This window comes from Topomyia yanbarensis, chromosome 1 (genome assembly GCF_030247195.1).
Source record: "Topomyia yanbarensis strain Yona2022 chromosome 1, ASM3024719v1, whole genome shotgun sequence".
NCBI classification, from domain to species: Eukaryota; Metazoa; Arthropoda; class Insecta; order Diptera; family Culicidae; genus Topomyia; species Topomyia yanbarensis.
Genome location: NC_080670.1, coordinates 99,930,864 through 99,953,127, shown reverse-complemented (window position 1 = coordinate 99,953,127; position 22,264 = coordinate 99,930,864). Strand labels below are relative to the sequence as shown.

General features: G+C 41.4%; 1 protein-coding gene and 1 long non-coding RNA gene across 4 annotated transcripts in view; both read right to left on the bottom strand.

Annotated features, from left to right (window-relative positions):
* Positions 1–22,264, bottom strand: part of LOC131690772 (transcription elongation factor SPT6) — a 752,894-nt gene that overhangs the window by 416,623 nt on the left and 314,007 nt on the right. The gene's annotated exons all lie outside the window — the stretch shown is intronic.
* Positions 1,086–1,948, bottom strand: LOC131693588 (uncharacterized). Its single transcript, XR_009306330.1, has 4 exons — positions 1,441–1,948; positions 1,310–1,378; positions 1,186–1,250; positions 1,086–1,125 (listed from the first exon to the last, which is right to left on the bottom strand). It is a non-coding gene; the product is annotated as an uncharacterized LOC131693588 (long non-coding RNA).

Sequence of the window (22,264 nt, the reverse complement as noted above, 5' to 3'; positions counted from 1 at the left end):
CCCATAGGGTCTGAAACCGCAGTCGGAGCTCTACGCTCTATAGTCAGTAGCTCGTTGACTAGTCGTGCTACATGATCAATGTGTTCTTGCCGCGGCTCTTGCAGAGGATCTTTCTGCCTTTGGGGTACCTGAGATTTGCGGGATACATGTTCACCGCAATTTTCCGTATCTTCTATCCACTGCTGTACTTTGGTCGCATTATCTAGTATAGAATCCGGATTGTTCACCTGAGATGAGTTCTCGCTCTCCAGATCTCTCAGTAGACTATACTTCTGCTCCAGATACTTCAACTGACATTTACGCTCGTCCTCAAGCTTCTGCAGCTGTAGCTCGATTTTCCTTCTATCGCTGCGTTTACTTGATTTCCCGGTCGATTTTGCCGAAACGGTGACGTCAGGCGGTAGACTTTGCTTCGAATGATTCTCACTGATCTCCTTCGTCTCAAGGGCATCTTTCGGTACCGGGATTGCGGTGTTTGTTTTGATTTTAAGCACGCTTGCACATCCAGAGCACGACCAGTTTATTTCTTCAACTGACTGGCTCACTTCGACGCACGAGAAATGGTACCAAAAATCGCATACGTCACACTGTACCATTCTATGGTTATCGGGCTCATCGCATAATCGGCAGCTATTAATTCGGCTCTTGCGAACGCGGCGCGGGGGGTTTCGCCTAACATAGCTGTTTTTTATCTTGACATAGGCCGCCTTCATATTCGTTTTGTTCGGCGCTCTAATTTGCACTTTAGGAATGGCTCCTTTTCCAACACACTTCTTTTTGGTGACGATCGTTCCGGATGGTACAAGAACTTCAACAGCCGTCTGAGACCCATTTTGGGATTGGACTACCTTTTTCGGTACTGACGACACCAGCTGAGATCTAGAATCGGCCTGGGCGTCATTCTCCGACTGACTAGGCGTCTCCGGGTGAACCGGATTGTTAACGTTGTTCTTAGTCGTACCGCTTGCACGAGTCGAACTACCTTCCGCACTGATGGATCGTCGCATTTCAAAATGCAGTGTGACTATCTGCTCGCCACTCCTTCGATACAAAATTTTTAAATTTGTTGGTGATAGAAACGAGACTGCCGAGTTTGTGAAGACTTTATTGAAGAATTACAAATTTCTACAACGAAGAGAAACATTGTAGGTTAGGGTTCTTGGAATAAAAGACTATTGTACTCACTGTAGTAGCCCTTCGCTATCACGCAACAATTCAATCAGCGAAATAAAGTGCTTATTCGTAGAAACCTTTGTAAATATGTTTTAAAATTAGTTTAAGTTAGGCTAAGTAGATATTTCAATTGTACCTGTCCTGATGTTTTAATTAATAAATTTAGGTTACGTTTTCCTAAAGCCTTTTAACTTTACCGTAGGTCCTATTTTAGGGCAAATTCATGTTTAATTCGACTATATTTAGTTTAGCGTAATTAATTCTTACCGAGTAAATGTAGAGATAGTTGTACAGCGGAATGTAGTAATAAATTTTTAGGTTTAAGTTAGAATATTAAATTTTAACGATTCGCCTCGCGCAATGAATTTTTTATATATGAAGTTTCGTCACACCGGTGTGACCTTTTGATAGTCGATCCTCTTGTCAGTGGTTGGGTAGGGATGACCTTATGGTAGTCGATCCTCCTGTCAACCGTTGGGTAGGGCTGGCGTTCGCGATCGTCTCGAAGCAGGGGTGTGCACGGCGCGGTGATCGACGTTGCGCAACTAACAAGGGTCTTCCACTAATTTTATCGGCCCATTCTGTGAATTCTCATCGAGTGCCCTAAAAATGGAATTGAAAAGTGGGAAATCACAGCTATAAAGAACAATTGGAGTACCACACCTGGGCTACGACAATCAAAGAAATTTATCTCACCCAACGAGAAAAGTCTGGAGTTGCTTAGACTAAACAAAAAAGAACTATGTATCATGACAGGACTACTTACCAGACACTGTCCGAGTAAATATCATCTTAAAAAAAATGATAAGCTTACAAACGATACATGCCGCGTCTGCGGATCTGAATGTGAAACATCAGAGCATCTGCTCTGCGAATGCTTTGCATTGATACAACGCAGACTAAGACTCCTCGGTAAAGAAACATTGGAGCCTTTTGATATTTGGATTGTAAATCCCAAGCAGGTAATAAACTTCATACGAAGTGGAGTGCCTAACTGGACAGAGTGTGTATCTCAATAATGACAATCACTCATGAATAGTGATATGTCATAGTAGATAGTACACTTAGATTAAAGAAGGGGCATACGAGAATAGATCTAAATACTGGTCGCAGTGGTTCGTATCCAACAAAAAAAAGTTTAATTTGCTATATTGATATGATATAATAAACATTTTCATATATAAAGTAAAATATATTTTGTGATCACTGGTCGTTTCTATCCCCTTTTCGAAATTCCATTCGCAAACGTCATTGAACATATAATTGAGTTAGGTTATGTAAGTAACAAAACTACGACTTCATATTCAGATTGAGTATGTCCAAATCTATTCGCTGTCTCTTTCTAACTCTTGAACTCCGTATTTTTGTTTATAGTATAACTATTACAAAATGAAATATTTTTAGGTTATTTTGAAATGTGATCATAAAACTACTTTATGACTTTTAATTTATATTCAGACCATCGAAGTCTATAAAAAACCATTTATTTTTAAAAGATTTTCCGAAGTTTTTGTCGTGTCTGTATTAATATCAAAAAGCGTTGAGAACTCAGACGATTTTCGTCTGTTTAGCTTGAACTTTTTTATGTGTAAAAGGAGACGCTTACAGTTACAAATACATGTTCCCGATGGTCAGAACAAACACCGTATTTTTGTTGCAGACTTAGCAGCTAAAATACTGTAATTTATTTCATTCATTAGTTTTAGTTAAAGGTAAGTATATAATTATTTAGTTTACATTTTCAGTGTCTTTCCTAACCTTTCAGGTTCCCGGTTCACCACGAAAGAAAGAATCCAATACAGCCTATATGGTCAACGGTAAGTTTAGGTTAGGTTTTAGTCTTTAATAATATATCTAGGTAAGTATTAGTTTTAGTGTCGTACCTTAATTCTCCACTTTCCACTTACTACGTGGATAATAGGGCTACGTAAATAGGTATAATTCAAATTAAGCAAATAAATATTTCAAAGATTAATCTTCCACTTCACTATAATTGAATGAATACTTCCAATTGTGCTGAGTAATCGTGTTGTGTTGATGTGATCGCCCCAACTGTCAAGTCGTTCGATTTGCTCGGTCGTGACGTTTCGCAAGCGAGGGATGGTCAATTGGTTCACCAGTTACTTGCCGCGACGAGGGGTATCGCCAACATCCCCCGACCCGTGAACCATTGCCACTTCCGGAGCAACTTCCTCCGGCTGATGACTACCACTTACAACATCAAGAACCGCCAGTTTTACTGCCGGCCTGGCGAACACCCCTCTGGCTGTCTGCACAGTGGCACGCCTGACCTGGCCGGAAAGGTCTCCAGGATGCGTCCACGTTCCCAGCGATTCCTGGCATGTTCGTCCATTATGATGACTAGGTCGCCAGGTTCCAGGGGCTTGACTGCATCGAACCATTTTGTCCGCCTGGTTAGCATTGGGAGGTATTCCCGAACCCACCTTCGCCAGAACTGATCTAAAATTTCTTTGGCCACATTCCAACTGGCTCGGAGAACACATCGCCCATCTGGCTGATCCGCTATTGGTTGTTTTATTCCATTTGAACCGTACAGCATAAAGTGATTCGGAGTTAGTGCCTCTTGATCTGCAGCTTCCAAGGGAACATAAGTCAATGGGCGGCAATTGACGATCCCTTCCGCTTCCAACATTATTGTCTCCAAGACCTCGTCACTCGGATGATGTAGATTATCGGAGATGGCTTGCATTGCTTTTTTGACGGACCTCACCATTCGCTCCCACGGCCCGCCCATGTAAGGAGCTGCGGGAACGTTAAAATGCCACTGAGTTCGAGCGTTGGTGAACGTGGCTGCACATGTTACGTTTATCTCGGTAATCTTCCTCATCTCTTCTGCTAACTGACGACTTGCTCCCACAAAGTTGGTGCCGTTGTCCGTGAATACTTCGAGTGGAGCCCCACGACGGCTGACAAATCTTCGGAAAGCCCTCATACAAGACTTCGTAGACAAAGTGTGTGCCAGCTCCAAATGAACTGCTCGTATCGTAAGGCAGGTGAATACGCATATCCACCGTTTTACGATACTGCGACCAACTTTCACTTCAAAGGGGCCCATATAATCCACGCCGACGTAAGTAAATGGACGAATGAATGGCGTCAATCGGACCTTCGGAAGTGGTCCCATCAAGGGCGGCACCGGCGTTGCCCCTTTAAACTTACAGTACTGACAGCTCCTGCATACACTCCGTACTACCATTCGCATCCTCGCAATGTAGAACTTCTGCTTTAACTCGCTGCATACTGTTTCACTATTGGCATGAAGGAACCGCTGGTGGAAACTAAGCACGACGAGGTAAGTGATTCTATGGTTTCTTGGTAACACGATTGGGTGCTTGGCATCGTAGGAAATGTCTGGCGCGTTTTCAATTCTACCACCAACTCGTAAAACTCCCCTTTCATCCACGAATGGAGACAGCATACGAAGTGAACTGCCTTTGGAAACGCTACGTCCATCAACCAACAGAGATATTTCCTCCGGATATGCTTGGGCCTGTGCTTGACGCCACAACATCCCTTCTGCCTCTAAGTACTCGATCTGATTCAGAACTACAAGAGGCGTACTCGCACGTGGTCTGTGTTTCCATACATTAATAACACGATGAACATACGCCATCGCGCGTAGCAGTCGGTCCTCACCACTTCTGTTTCTGTTCGATGTACGGCGATCACTCGAATTTCTTCGTTTTGTGCATTTACCGCTGCAATATCCCCTGGCCGCTCTGTAGGCCATTGACTGTCTGGATCTAGCAGGAATGGCGAGCTTTGGTACCAACGACAAGTTTGGTTGAACGATGGTCCTGAGCTCCATTTTGTGGCATCATCTGCTAAGTTTTCTCGAGACGGTACGTAGCGCAACTCATTTACACTGGTGAGCGATAGAATCTCGCCAACCCGAAAGGAGACGAACTGATGGTAACGGCGGCTATCGGAGCGGAGCCAGGCAAGAACTGTTGCCGAGTCTGTCCACAGGAAGCGCCTTTGAATGCTAATAGTAAGAGCTGAACAGATATTATGTAATAACCGGGACCCCATCATAGCCGCTTGTAGCTCCAAACGCGGGATTGACTGCGCTCGAAGTGGAGCAACTTTAGTTTTCGACGCTATCAATGAACACCAGCTCTCCCCCTTTGCTGTTATCCTTAAGTAGGCTACACACGCACAGGCTGCCACGCTAGCGTCCGTGAATACATGAACCTGAACATCAGTAATTTGCTGCGGCGAGAAATTCCGGAAGAAACAGCGAGGAACATTCACTTCACTAATCTTCCTGTACAGTTCAATCCACCTCATCCAAAGTTCGTGTAACTGCTCGGCGATCGGCTCGTCCCAGTCCGTACCAGTACGCCAAATTTCCTGCATAAGAATCTTCCCTTGTACAACGAAATGCGCGACGAATCTCAAGGGGTCGTATAATCTCATTACAGCACGTAACACTTGCCGCTTTGTAGGAGTTTCATGGTCAAGATCGATAATTTCCTCCAAAACAGTCTGATCGAATGTAAAATGGTCTTCTGACGTAACCCATATCACACCTAGAACGCGTTCGAATGTTCCGTCCTTATCGAGATGCAACGATTTACTTATTGCTGGTTCCACTTCTCCAAGTTGGTCGAGCACCCTTTGCTCGTTGGACAGTATTTTACCAAGCTGGAATCCCGCTGCTGCGTGAATAGCTTGCACGTCCTTAACAAGTTCTACGGCCTCGTTTACCGAATCAACACTATCCAGGAAGTCATCAACGTAGTGGTTCTTTGTTATCGCTTCCACTGCCCTTGGATAACGAGCTGCGTAATCGAGAGTATTCCAATTTTTAACAAATTGCGCCGTACATGGAGAACTCGTAGCACCAAACATCGCCACGTTGATCACGTAAACTTCTATGTTTTCCTCTGGACTGCTTCTCCACAGAAAACATTGTGACCATCTATCTTCATCTCGGATGAGAATTCGCAAAAACATTTCCCGTATATCGGAACACACCGCGACTTTGCCTTGTCTGAACCGCAGCAAGACCCCTACCAGTGACACAAGCAGATCGGGACCTTTCAGCAGCAGATCGTTGAAGCAAATTCCACTAGACTTCGCGGACGCATCCCAGACCATCCTAATTTAACTGGGTTTCTTGGGGTTAACCACTACTCCCAAAGGCAGGTACCATACTCGCTGAGGATTCAAGTTGGCCAATTCTTCTCGCGATGCTTTACTGATGTACTGTTTGAGCTCGTAGCTGCCGATTTGCTCGTTAACCCTTCGTCTTAGCTCTGGATCTTTGGCTAGCCGCTTTTCTAAACCTCGGAGCCTGTTCATCGCCATTTTGTAGCTCTCCGGGAATTGAATATTGTCCTTTCGCCATAGCAAACCAGACTCAATTCGGGATCCCCGGCGTACTGTCGTAGCTTCTAAAATATTTTGAGCTCGCTGATCCTCTTCTGACCGGATTGGTTCAGTTACCACAGCTTCTTCGACGGCGAAAAACTTCTTCATCGAATTATACAGGTCACTGTTAGTCATACCTTCGCAGACGTGCAAGTTCAACTGTTCTTCGGTTCCGTCGCTCCCGAGATTCCTTCCGTAGATACACCAGCCGAGTCGGGTCTTCGTCGCCACTGAATCAGTCTTTCTACCCTCTCGAATCTTCAGGCTGGTGAGTAAGTGCACGTGATCGATACCGATGATCATGCCTGGTTTCGCCTTGCTGTAACTGGTGACTGGAAGACCTTGCAGATGTGGGTACTCCTTTACGAACTCGGGATAGTGCAAGGTTTGACTGGGAAGACCAAGCTCACTCACTGTCCGTACATTTCGCAACTGAAACGTCTCCTTCTTGCCTGTACTCGAAATTTGAACGTTCACTCTCCTGGAGCCTTTCTCGTGTCTTCCAATCTTTCCAGTCCAGCCTAGCCAGAGGCTTTCCGGTTCTCCTTCAATTCCCAACTGAACTGCTAATGACTCTTCTAGCAAAGTCGACGACGACCCATCATCCAGCAAAACGAAGGTTTCAACTTGCTTCCCATCGTTGTATAGTGTGATTGGTATATATCGGAATAGAGAAAGGGACTTCATGTGATGATGGTGGTGGTGTACGGTTTCGGATGACTTCGCTGATTCAGCTGGTTCACTTCGGATTGGCTGGTTGTTGTGTAATAACATGTGATGGCGAATACGACATCCTTCCACACCACACTCCTTCTTCGAGCGACAAGGCCATTTCTGATATGGTATGAGACACAGCCGGCACAAGTTCTTCAGGCGCATTGCCTTCCATCTCGCTCCGATGTCCAATGACTTGAAGCTAGAACAGTTCAGGATCTGATGACTATCGTTTCCGCAGTACGAACAGGCCTTCGAAATATTTTCCACTACGGCCTTCCTTTCCTTCCTGGTCTCGTTGGCATGAGTAAACAGCTTTTCCCGCTGCTTCGGCTTCTCTGGCTTATCATGTTTATGATGATTTTGAGAAGAGTCTACGCCGACGATTAGTTCTGAAGCCAGATTAACAAGGCCGGCCATAAAACTATTGAACGTAGCCAGGTTAACGCATAGGATTGCTTGCTTATAGGTTGCCCACTGCATTTTCAGTGGTGTTGGCAGTTTGTCGACCAATTCTTGTAGTAACATTGGATTCGACAAATGCGCTTGTTGGTTGGATAAGACAATATGATCAACTAAATTCTGTATCGCTAGACCATAAGCGACAATTGTGCTCAGATTCTCCGATTTGGGTGGGGGAACGTTTCGCACCTTCTTTAAAAGCGAGCTAATCAATATCTCTGGCCTTCCATACAGTTTGTGAAGTGTTTCCATTACATATGGAACAGATGCTGGAAGCAGCAGACGACTTCGTACGGCCTCCAATGCAGAACCCCCCAAACAGCGCTGCAGCCTAGCCAAATTTTCCGCATCTGTGTACCCAGACACTTCTGTGGTATTGTTAAAGGAGCTGTAGCAGATAGGCCACTCTTGCGGATCTCCACTGAATCTCGGCAACTCGCGTGGCATTACCTGTCTTGCAGCCAATTGTGCACTTGTTGGTCCTAGTGCAGCACCCACTGTGGGTGGTCCCAGTATGCCTGCTGAGTTTGTTGAAGCTACGTTCCCGTAACGGGGTGCAGGCGGAATATAATTGGGGACGTTTTGCATTAAATTTGCTCGGACCCTTCCATCTGGTATCGCTGCATACGACGGCGTCGGTTGTGCGATAGAAGCAGCCGTGTAGTAGGGAATATTTCCGTACATTACTGGCATCAGACCACTGGACCCAATAGAAACAAAGGATGCTATACCAGGTTCGGCAAAAACAGTCGAATTTTGCATAGAGACAGTACTAACAGGAAAAGGAATTGAACCTGCATTTATTGTTTGAACCTTTTGCATATCGGGAATAACCTTCTTCGAAACAACTGTCACAGGAACGTTTCCACTTGTTCGTCCCAACTCAGCGATCGCTATGGGTGGTCCTTGTATACCTACCCGATCAGAAAACCATATCAAAAAATATATCAAAATTATTGCTCGATTTGATATTTATATCATATGATCATATAATTTTGATATATGTCGCTTGGAACAAATTATAAAAAAATTAAATTATATCATGTTTTGATTTTTCAATAATGATATCATATAATATATCATATTTATATCAACCATATTGTCTTTTCAACATAGTAAGAACAACAAAATAATATCTTTCCAAGACAGTTTTACGAAGCTCTAATGATGCCATTACAGATGAATCCTCCCAAGTACTGGCTCCAAATCGCATTACTGGTAGTCTTGTCTTGTCATAGGTTGGAATGTAAATTTATAAGAGAATGTACATTTGTAAAGTTACTCGCTGATTACAGAACACAACAGAGAAAATGTTCCGCTGTAGGCCCACGAAGCAGCAAGTAGCTTTAGAGATTTGATTAGACCGGTTTCGGCATACGACAAGCCAAAAGAGCAGCACTCTGTAAACCCTGAAGAGGAATGGAAGCTAAATGTATATAAATTGCAGGCAAGCTATTAAAGAAGAGTATAAAAGACTGGTACATGCGAAAGAATAGGAATAAGCATTTAGAATATACTAAGGATGTAAAGCGCAAAACAGGAACGCCCCAGAAAAAAATTAATAAATTATAAAAGTACGCTGAACTAACTGCGAGTTCTAAGTTAGAACAACTTTCAACAAGTAGCTGCGACGGTAATAGTAATAATCAAATTAGTAACACAGCGAAATTAAATGCAAATTGTACTAATGAGAATTATTTTGAACAAGAAATTATTTGATTTATTAATTAAAAACAGAAAAAAAATATTTGGATTTATGTGATACAATTCTGATATTTTCAGATATATTTACTGTCCTTAATTAGATATTAACTATCTTAAATATCCGTTTGTGTGATATAATTATTATATCAAACCAAGACTCAACAAAAAGACTTTATATCAAAATAGACTGAGATATAATAAGATATAACCGATGCATTTTCTTGGTATAAAAACTTGATATTTTAATAACTATCCAGCTATATTTTATAGCAAACAAAGATATATATTTTTCCATGATATAATATCTTATTTTGATATAATTTTGATGTTGATTTCTGATCGGGTACTGGGTTAGTTGAAGCTACATTCCCGTAAGAGGCGGCAGTAGGAATATTATTGAATCCATTTTGTATTGAATTTACTTGCTCCCATCCATCTGGTGCCGCTGCATACGTTGGCGTTGGTTGTGAGATAGGGGCCGCCGCGTAGTAGGGTACATTTCCGTACACTATTGGCATCAAACCACTTGACCCGATGGGAACTTGAGATACTATACCAGGCTGGGGTACTGTCACAGGAACGGTTGCACTTTCGGGTTGTGTGGCAGCCATCTGCCCAGATAGCAATTGTTCGTAGGATTTTGCTAATGTTGATACATTTCCCGCAGCGGATGCGGATGGGCGCGATACATTCATATTTGATGAACCAGGAGCATGAAGTGAATTAATCGACATGGGTACAGGTTGTAGTTTCAACTCTTTAGCAGCAACCGACGATAGCATAGGTTCACTGACTGTGTGAACCGACAAGGTAGCCTGTTTTACCGATGGCGTTAGCTTCGACTGAGCATCTTCATCGGGCTTTGCTCCTTTCAACCAGTTCTCCAACTGATTGCGCCTACTTCTCACGCTTACGCCACTTCGCTTACTTCTTGAGCTCAAACCACTCCGTTTATCAGATAAACCCTTTTCCTCCTCTAGCCGCATCAACAAGTTGTATCTCTGCTCCAAATACGCCTGCTCTTCATCTAGCTGCTTCAACTTAGCTTCCTCTTCTAGCTTCTTCACTTTCAGTTCCTCTTCCGCCCGGAGTTTGCTAAGTTTTCTTTGCTCCTCCAGATGCTGCAAACTAAGCTGTAATCTTTGCGACGTTCGACTACTTGTACTTACGGACGATTCGTTGAACGACAATCCCGAGCGCGATGTATTGTCATTGCCATCCCAGTCTGCTAGACAAGCTCGGCACTTCCAGCTTTTATCCGCGATAGATTCATTGACGCCCGCGCATTGAAAATGCTCCCATTCCTCGCACACATCGCAACAGACCCAGTTTTCATCACCTTCCTTTTGTTTACACGTTTTGCACGGTTTATCCATATCAACCGTGTTTGTGACGTTTTTGCCTTTCGTTGGCATAGTCGAATAATCAATTTTATTTCCCTACAACAAAGGGTTACATGCGCTGCCCACTGCAGGAATTTCGAACAGCCCTTACTGGTGTCTACGGAGTTCTTCTTTAAATATGAGCAGTTCTTGGAGTTTGTTGGCCCTCGCAATCAAACCGGTGATCCACTCGTTTGTCCGGTTTACTCACACTTAGAGATTGATTCCTTCTTTTAAACATGAGCATCTCTTTTCCCACAATTAGGGGTTGATTGCTTCTTTCAAACATGACAAATCCTTGGATCTGCATGCCAAATAAGTCTGCAAAGAAACTACTGATCCACTCGTCTGCCCGGTATACTCAAACATAAGGGTTGATTCCATCTTTCAAAACAAGAGCAATTTCTTGAATCTATATACCAAATTAAGGTATTCCAATGGCACTCGAAGAATTGAGGAAAAGTTGTCCAAAACCTCTCGACGATTTTTTGGATTACATTAGTAAAAATTGTATTTTTGGTAGGAAGGAAACTAATCAAAAAGTTTCTCGATAACCCTTCTTTGCCCCCCGCTCCATGGTCAGTTTTCGAAAATTTAACGACAAAGTTTCCTAGAACCACCAATAATGTGGAAGACGAGCACAATAAATGGAACGGTTTGTTAAGCTGTGGAAATTCTATGGTGTGTTGAAGCAGTTGCAGCTTGAAGAGAAAAACCGATTTAATCCACCTAGCAGTGAGATGAGACATTTCTTACACATTTCACTATTGGATTAGTTTGCAGAACTCACGAGAAGTAGGTGGGATGAAAACAGTTTCTAGTCTTGCACGAATAAAATCTCGAATAAACTGAATAAATTATAAAAATCAACAAAACGACCGAAATAAAAAAGTAAAGCAAAAAATGAAATAATAGGTTTAATAGGGTAAATTCATAAAATGAGTAGAAAAATTAATGTAAATCAAAATTATAAAACACACGAATCAAATTAAATTGGGTTATTAAATAAAAATTAAGATTATATTTAGAAATAGTTGTAAGATTAATAGAATAAATTGACTCATACTAACAAATTGAAAGAAATAAAACGAATGACTGAACATGAAATGCATAAAATTAAAGATATGAATCAAATAAATCAAATGAATCAAATAAAACGAATGACTGACCATGAAATGCATAAAATTAAAGATATGAATCAAATGAATTAAATAAATCAAATGAATCAAATGAATCAAATGAATCAAATGAATCAAATGAATCAAATGAATCAAATGAATCAAATGAATCAAATGAATCAAATGAATCAAATGAATCAAATGAATCAAATGAATCAAATGAATCATATGAATCGAATGAATCAAATGAATTAAACGAATCAAATTGATTTAATTCATCCAGTGAAAACAATGAATCAAATTAATGAAATGGATCAAATGAATAAAAAGAATGGATGAGCAAAATGAATAAAGTAAAAAATAATTGAAATGCATAAATGAAACAAACGAATCAAATAAACAAAATGAGCTGAAGTGAAAAAATGAATAAAAAGAAGAAAATGATCAGAATAAAATGCATTGATTTAAATGAAAAATTAAACAACTGTAAAAGGTTATAAATTAATATAAAGAAATAAATTGAATCAAATAAATTATTTGGATGAAATGATTAAAACTGAAAAAGTAGTCAGATTATTAAAATGAAGAAACTGAACAAAATGAATAAACTGGAAAAAATGAATAAAATGTATACCATGAAAACAAGGAATAAAATAAGTTAAATGAATGATATGAGTAAAATTCACAAAAAGAATAAACTGATCAGAGTGAATCCAAAGAATGAAACGAATAAAACAAGTAAAATGAACGCAGATGAACAAAACGAATAAAAAGATACTGAATGAAATAATTAAAATGAAATGGTTATATATTTGAAGCTAAAAACATTTTTGAATAAAGAAAATGAATAAACGGGATTGTACGAATTTGAGAGCCATTGCATCAGCAAGTTTTTGTATTGTTTTTGAAAATCCAATATTCTGAGAAAAGGCTTATAAATATGCAATGGACTTTCTAGGGCTTCCATCTTTTTTTGGTTTTATTCTTTTTGTTTTCATGCTTCTTTACTCGACGGCGTCGTTTCAAGATTATCTGGTGTTTCTACTTTATTGTTGGACCTTAATTAGTTATCAGGAACCTGGAACGTTCAATTTGCTTTGGAATTCGAAGTTTACTTTTTGGTCACATATTCCCGGAAAAAAGATTTATGTACAGAATAGAATTTACTGGTGCAGTATTTTAACGCGCAATTGAATATAGTTAAGTGAGACAAGGTCACATGTGCTTTCAAGCCCCTTGAACAGAGAACGACAGGGAGAATGCGATTCGTGAATGAGACAGGTAGAGTCAGTTGATTGCAATGCAGTCTCTTTCCATTTCATTCATGAAAGCAATAATCATATTGTTTCGTTCGGAATTCTTGTGCAGGAAATATGGATAAATAAGTCCTACACAGACCAATACTGTGAAAAAGAAATGGTTCAAACTACTTAGTATATCCAGATACGGACGACGATAAGTTAGAAGACACATTGTAGTTGCATCCCCCATCGAGAGTGGGTACTTTGGGAGACTTCTTTTCCTGGATCTAATTTGTGGATATTTTTGGTCTTTGATCCGTTATTTATCATGAAAGTTCGTACCAATACAACGAATGTGCAGCTGACACAACTCATGGTTCATTCTCCTGCGCCACGTTCCATCTGCACGCCAGCATAGATGGTACGCAACACCTTTCGTTCGAAAACTCCAAGGGCGCGTTGGTCCTCCACGAACATAGTCCAGGTCTCGTAGCCGTAGAGGACCACCGATCTAATCAGCGTCTTGAGAATAATCAACTTCGTGCGGCGGCGAATTTTGTTCGACCGGAGTGTCCTCTGGAGTCCAAAGTAGGCACGATTTCCCGCTAAGATCCGTCTCTGGATTTCTCTGCTGTTATCATTGTCGTCGGTTACCAGTGACCCAATTACATGAATTCGTCGACCATCTCGATTTCGTCACCATCAATCCGAACTCGGGTGGGAGGTTCACATTGTCGTCTTTAGAACCTCTTCCCCTCATGTATTTTGTCTTCGAAACGTTGATGGCAAGTCCAATCCTACTGGCTGCAGCTTTCAGTCTTTGAGCATATATTTCATTCAAAATTCAATAGAGATACGAATAGTTTACATATCGCAAGTGGAATGTCTCTTTTGAAAATTTTCATCGTCAAACTGTCATATTACCCAGTTAAGCCAAATATTTTTCTGATATAGCCATGAATTTCCTTAATTATAGTGTAGAAACAGGCTTTGAATACAATTGAATTAAAGTTGAGTTGATGTAGCAGCACACAAAAAATAGTTTTGTTTTCTCAAACCTTCGCAATTACATTTAATATTTCAGATTGGCAGAAGATCTTATCACACAACTTAGAAATGGATACAGAAATAGCTAGATAGATGCAATAGAAGAGAGACAGAGAGAGAGAGAGAGAGAGAGAGAGAGAGAGGTGGGGGCGTGTGAGGAATTGAAAATGATGGTTAATGCAGTGACATTATTTTTATAGGTATATTATTATGATATATTGATTTCTTACATTCTTAACCTCAAATCCAACTGAAATCAGCACACAACCATCTTACGCTAAACCACTAACAGCTGCAAAACCAACATCTCCGGTTCAAGCACCAACAACCAGTAACAACAACAACGAAACGAATGCCGAAAAATACGAACATACAATAACGACCGATAAGAGTAAGACACAAACTGGAACATCTGACCGCGAGCAGCAGGAAAGTAGTACGGATGCGGACATGGACATGAACGACAACGCGAAAGAAGACAAACGGATCGAACCTCAAATTGCAGTGGACAACACTGGCAATATTTCGCACCCTAAAAAAAGGATCTCAACACGCAGCAGAAAGCTGCGCCTGAAAGAGACCAAAAATTTTACATATCTGTTTTTTTATTTATTGTAAAAAAACAAACACTCGGCCTCGTCGAGCTACCGCATTTGGGCCTAAATCAATTTAATAATTATAAAAAAATAATTCTTATCATAAATAATGTAAGTAGTAATTTTTGCGCCTAAATATTACATGTCATTCATTTTACAGCAATAAGCGTGTAAAAAATACATTGAAGTGCATTGGTTTTCCGTTTTAAGAAACTGTAATTTTAAATCCACGTGTAGAATTATAATAAAATTCGTTGAAGAAAGCACGACAAGTCGTGTGGATTTTTCTGTGTGGGTTTCGCGGACGACATGTAACTAACGGTGATTGGTGAGACATTTGAAGAAGTGGAGTTGTCGGTGACGGAGACAATAGACGCGAACGAGAGCTGGATGTACGGAGTCAAGCTGTAAATAACCCACCACAAGCAGCGTCAAAGCGATTCAGCGGATTCAGATCGACGTTGGAGGGCAGAATTTTGAGTGATAACCGACGACCGGTTGACCACGTCGACTACGTCTGTGAAAAGTTGGCGAAGACAACGAGAATCATGCCAAATGTCGGCTACCGAGACGAGACGTATGCTATCTACTGTTTCGTCATCGATACTTCGATATGAGGTTCCTGCCTGGGGTGCTGCGCTGAAAACCAAGCGGAATCGTGAAAAGCTGAACCGGAGATTCCGGCCGATGCCCGTACGAGTCGCGAGTGGTTACAACACAATATCGTCGGAGGTAGTATGCGTTATCACCGGCATGATCCCGAAAATGCATCACTATGGCTGAGGACTAATCCCAAATGTGACAGCTTGGGTGCATAGGCAACATGGAGATGTGAACTTACATTTGATGCAAATTTTGTATGGGAACGGATGCTTCCGGAAGTACTTACACCGGTTTGGACATGCTTCGGCACTCCTTTGTCCGGAGTGTGTAAACGTGCAAAGACACAGGAACACGTGGTCTAGGTTCGGAGAAGTTTTCGTAGGGTGTGATAGTTGACAGTATCGTTGAAGAGATGTGCCACGACGAGCATACCTGGGACGCTGTCAATAGAGTGGTTACGACCAGTTGAGTAGTACGCAACGTAGAACCGGGTTCGAGTCATCTGGGCGCCAGTGATACGGACGTCAGACTTAACCGGAATCGCCGGACCGACCTTAACACCCTACCGGATAGCTCGTGAGTAGGGTAGATGCACAGCCGGGGATCAGACCGCGTCGAATAGCTAGCAATGGATCATTGGGGCGCCAATGAACCGGAAGCTACGCTCCACCCGGAATCGCTGGATGGACCTTAGCACCCTCTGGCTGGTCCGTAGAGTAGGCTAGGTCCATCGCTGGAGCTACATCGAGTAGATCGGAACAAAGCGGGGAGCTAATTGACTCACGGAAACGAACATCGGCATCGGGAGAAATCTACCGCTCGGTATCGGGAGAACCTGTCTCGCCTAGGAATTCTCCTTCGGAGTAGGCCAGATCCATCGTTGGGGACTGGACCGAGTAGTTTGCGAACAAGTCGGGAGCTGAACGAGTAAGTGGTGCTGAATGGTACGGGAAGAAAGTTTCGGTGCAGAGTGGCACAAGGGAGCCGAAGGGCTAGGTAAATTAGACACTCTGAAGTTTGCTGCCCAGATTGTCTTCGTAGGGGAAGAGCATAAAGTTTCGACCTCCTGCTAGCTTTCCGACTACCATTTAGAAATTGCCAGTCTGTGTTGATGGTGAAGAACACACCACCGTCAAGGAGTAGTGCTGTAACCCTACTGAAGGAACTAACTGCTAAGTAGTGGAATTAGAGTGGGTGTTATGCTCATAAAAACCCCCTCCCCGAAGTAATGCCGTAAGGTAGTGCCGGGGAGGATTCAGGTTTTAGGCAAGAGTAGTGGTTTTTGACGAGTCGGGTGGCAACACAAACCAGCTCCCTGAGACGTTACAGTTTAATATATTTTTTTCCTGCAGCCTCAGGGCTTTTTGGAAGTTTTTTGCTATCCTCTAAAAACAAAAAACACACACAGTCGATTGGTATATGAGACTCGGCCAAATAACAAATCGGAATTGAAAATAAGAAAATTTTCTGAACTATATATGAAGATATAATAGCTCATTGAGTTAAAACTATCAGCAATAGTCTAGAAATGTCTCGCTCATATACATACTAATTTCATAATAAATCCAGTGAAGATAAATTTTCTGTATTGTATTGTGAAGATATTTTTGTTCCTTACATGCGAAACTATCAACGGTCTTCTAGAAATGTTTCGCTCACATACAAATAATTTAAGGTTATATCATTCATGGTTATTCACGATAGATTTAAATTCTTCCACATAATTGTAATTTTCAGTGTTTTGTAGTACTTGCACCGACTTTTTAGTCGTAGAAAATTCAACTTTGGTCGCATCTAAATGCAGTAGTAGTAATACAGTAGTCTAGATAGCCCAAAAAATAGTAGTTTGCAATATTTTCTAAACTGCTAAGATGTAACGAGATGGAAATTTCGCTTTCGAGGTCTGGTTATTAGAGTGTTGAAATGATGATTGACATGATCCTATATCACGCCTCTTGGTTTAGAACCGAGCATATGAGCATAAGGTGTAATGTTTCTTCCTTCGAACCTCTTGCTCTCGTGTACAAATTTATTACCATTTATTACCGTATTTTTTCCGAAGATATTAAACATTAGATAGTCCTTCCTGAGTTTCAAAAGAACTTGATAGTGTCCCTGATACTCGGACGTAACACATCACTCGATCCATAGTCGATTTGATCAAATATGTCGGTTTAGCTAGAAACCCATATTCGTGTATTAGATCCCATAGGTGATCTCAATCGATTGTATCATATGCGGCTTTGAAATCTATAAACAGGTGGCACGTTGTAATTGCAACATTTTTGAAAGACTAGTCGAAATGAAAATATTTCGTTTGTTGTGATGCATGCCCCAGTAAAACCTGCTCTGAATTCCTCATTTTTCTCTATGGGCAGCGGTAAACACTTTGTAGGTGGCATTCAGCAATATGATTGACTGGTACTTGCAACAATCACCTTTGTTATAGACGGGACATGTGTACTACTCCCTCATTATTTTATATGAAGAGTAAACTGAACGAATTTCTATTCGAAAGGTTCAAGCCAACAATAAGAACGTAGGGAAACGTATATCTGCAAAAACAAACACGGACATTTAAAAACTACAGCCATTTTCAAAATCTCTCTCGATTTAGCAGAAGCTTTTACTAGATCGAACAATCGACTAATGATACATATGCATACTATGCTGAAGTATGCTATCCAAAATGTGATTTTGTGTAAAGGTTTGGGAGAAAAGTTCTTCATTCAAACATAGAATGAAGAATTTTGCTCCCAAACATTTACGGAAAATCACTTATAATTCTCACAAGCTGACATCAGCAGCCTGGTAAATATAAACATTTGAATTGTGCGTTTATTTCCCCGGCAAGCAGTTTATCGTCTATTTATTCTTCATTAGTGGGAGGGTAACCAAATTTTCACCTCTCAAGAACTTGCGAAAAGCTACTGACAATGCAGTATGGAAGCTCCACCTCAACGGCATCCCTTATTATTGAACGCCCAGGCAGTTTAGTAACTATAATAACATATCGAAAAGAATGAAATATTCAAACAAACAGTCAGACTATAGAAATCATCAATGGGGAAACACGTGGCTGCAACCATGCGGTAGCATGCGGCTAACCGACATTTGTGATTTCTTACCTGTTTCACCATTGTGCTATATGATCGGTGTAAAGTCAGACCGGACTAAGTAGCAAAATCTCAAAAGAAGAGAAAATGAAAGGATTGAATCAAAAATTTCTTCTTCAGCTACATTTCATTTACGCCAGATTTGAAAAATATTATCATTAGCATGAATTATGAAATGAATCCATTGCGGATAATACCGTAAAGAATGCAAAGATTCAATCTTTGTACACGTTTTTCTCTGTATCAATGTAATATCGCTTAGTCCGATCTGGCACAAAACCGACATCTTGCATGCGCGTGCGCTTTGTATTCGTTTTCACTGAAGTTAGACTGGACATACGGCATTTGGTAGAAATGCGGCTGCAAATATGGGTATTTCATCAACTTTACTAAAATATGAATAACTCAAAAACGAAGCATCGTAGCTATGTAATGTAAGCGAACGAAAAATTCTACACAAAGCAAGCTACAATCCTATGCAATAATATGGGGTACTTTTGAATAAAATATCGGAGATATTTTGGTTCGAACTAGAAAATGATAGCCGTGAGTAATCAAAATTTTAAAATTTTAGTTATACCAAAAAATAGCTTAATTCCTTGCGCAACTTTACACGAGAGGGATTGTTGATATCTTTTACGTAAAAGTTTTAAAAATTCGAGAAAGCGCCGCAGCCGATCCTGTAACCTTTCGCCTTAATGTTAAATATCTCTTTTGATAATAGTCCGATTTCAACAATCTATAGCTTGTTCAAAAGGTATTTGTTAAAGCTGTCTAAAAACATATAAATTGTTAATCTATATTGTCAAATTCGGCAGATAATTCAAAAAAATTGCAAAAAAAACGCCATTTTTACGCAATCAAACATTCATATCTTGGAAACTACACATCAGAATCAAAAACAAATTAATAGCGTTCTGTTTTTTAGTTCTTTCATTTAAAATTGGTTTGGATAAGATCGGTTCAGCCATTGCTGAGAAACACGAATGAGAATTTGTCCGTTACATACACACACACACACACAGACATTGTCCCAAATCGTCGAGCTGAGTCGAGTGGCATATAAGACTCGGCCCTCCGGGCCTCGGAAGAAATCTTGAAAGTTTGAGCGAATTCTATACATTTCTTTTATAAGAAATGTAAATTGTTGTGATGTTCGTCTAGTGGGTTGTAACAATAAAACTGCACTTTATTTTCTTCTTACTGTTATTTATACCTTTCTTAATAGGAAACAGTCGAAATAAATAACACTTGCTAACCGAAAAGAGAGAACTGTTTCCGAATGTCAACACAACAGCATAAGGCTCACACAGTTATGTTATGCCCAAGATATACACATACTGCTAATGATGACGGTGGGATTGAAAATGTACATGGCTGCCATGCTGTTTAAAATTATACCAGGGCAGACACTGTGCTGTCTTTACACTGAACCGAACATAGCCAAGCCACCTTGAAAAACTAATTTTCAACAAAACTGCTTCTAACTGCTATAATAGATTGTTTACAAAGTAATTTAATTGAATCAGTTTGTTTCTTCTGTGACTGAATTGGTTTCTGCTCTAAGATTGAATTCATCCATCTCCGTTGTACATGGTAGCGGGCAAATTTTTGATACAGATCGCTTCAACGTACCAGATGAGGTGCGTAAAGTTGCAACGCGGGTGACGCCGTCGGGTCCAGGATGAATTTGTACGATGCGGGCCAACGGCCAACGCGCCTGCGGGAGCGATTCGTCTTTGATGATTACTACAGAACCTATGTCCAGATTGTACAAATGATGGTTGGTTGTATACTGCGACTGAAGCTGCTTCAAATACTCGTTCCTCCATCTATACCAAAATCTCTGCGAGTAGGCTTGGATACGCTGATATTAGCTAAGGCGATTAAGCGGTACGTTTCTGATGTCTGGTTGTGGCAGCGGACGGATCATGTTCTTGACGAGGAAGTGCGCTGGAGTCAGAGCTGACAGATCGTTGGGGTCATCTGATAACGGTGTGAGCGGGCGGGAATTCATACAGCCTTCGATAGTTGTTAGTACGGTGGTAAGTTCCTCATAGGAAAGTGACGAACCGCCCAATTGGCGAACCAGATGCGTTTTGGCCACCTTAACTGCTGCTTCCCACAGCCCACCGAAGTTTAGAGAACGGGGAGGAATTAGATGCCATTGAATACCGTCCTCAGCAAGCTGCCTGCAGATTCTGTCTTGGTCGAGTCCGGACTGAAGCATAAGGGTATAACTGATGTAACGCATTCTTGGCTCCGATGAAGTTGGTACCGTTATCAGAGTACATGTGGGACGGTTTGTTCCTTCGCCAGATGAAACGGTTGAGGGCCATTAGAAAGGTGTTCGTGGACAGATCGCCCACCAATTCTAAGTGTACTGCTTTCGTTGCGAGGCAAACGAATACAGCGACGTAACATTTCAGTGCTGCTGCTCTTCGGTGCGTTGGTTTCAAATAAAGAGGACCGCAATAATCAACACCGGTGTGGGTAAAAGCTTCATTTGCGGTAACTCTTCCAATTGGTAGTTGTCCTACGGGTTGTTGGATGGGACGGGGGTTGACTCTCTTGCACCTGAAACATTTACGGATGACATTTCGAACTGCTTTTCGTACATTGAGCGGCCAGAATTCATCACGAACAACGGCTAGCGTCATGACAATGCCCCCATGAATTATTTTACGATGGTGAAAGTTTATAAGCAGCTTGGTGAAAGGATGGAAACCAGGGATGACGATTTGATGCTTGACATCATAGGATTCGTCGGAAAGCCGTAGCCGGCCACCAACGCGAATTATTCCTTGTGTGTCCATGAACGGGTTAAGTAGACGAAGTTGGGATTTCGTGGACACACATACCTCCCGATGCAGCGATTTTAGTTCTTCGGGAAACAATTCTGCTTGCACCAATTTTACTAAACCGAATTTCGCCGCTTGTAGTTCTACCACGGAGAGTACTCGATCAGTTATTCTGTTATTCTTACTGCGAGCGTTTTGAACGAATCTTAGACAGTATCCGACGACATTCAGAAGACGTTGGTACGATGAAAATCTCAGGAACAAGGGATCGGGTGATTTCTGCTGGGCGACAAGGACGGTGACAGATTTCATCTCCATTTCTTCTGCAGGGGGTGGGATTTCAGATAACACTTGCTTCGGCCATTCCTGCTTCAGTTTTGATAACCAAATTGGTCCGCCTTTCCATTTTTCGCTTACTATCAATTGATCAGGTGATAGTCCGCGAGAAACCAAATCCGCAGCGTTGTCAGCACCAGCTACATGAAGCCAACTTCAACCGTGAGTATTTGACTGAATCTCCGAAACACGATTTGCGACGAATGTTTTCCAGGTTCGGGGAGGCGACTTGAGCCACTGCAGTACCACAGTTGAATCAGTCCAGAAAAAACATGCGTCGAACTTCATGTCTAAAGCTGTTACAATCTTGGTATACAAACGGGAACTGATCAGTGCAGCACACAACTCCAATCGAGGGATGGTTATTCGCTTTAACGGGGCAACTTTGGACTTTGAAGCCAACAGAATTGCTTTGACTCTACCATCTGATGTTTCCGAACGCACATAAATGCAAGCTCCATAAGCTGCTTCTGATGCATCTGCAAAACAGTGTAATTCGCTATGGCAGATACTGGATACAAATGCATAGCGGTCGATGCGAAGTTTACGTAGATCAGGCAGCTGCTCACAAAAC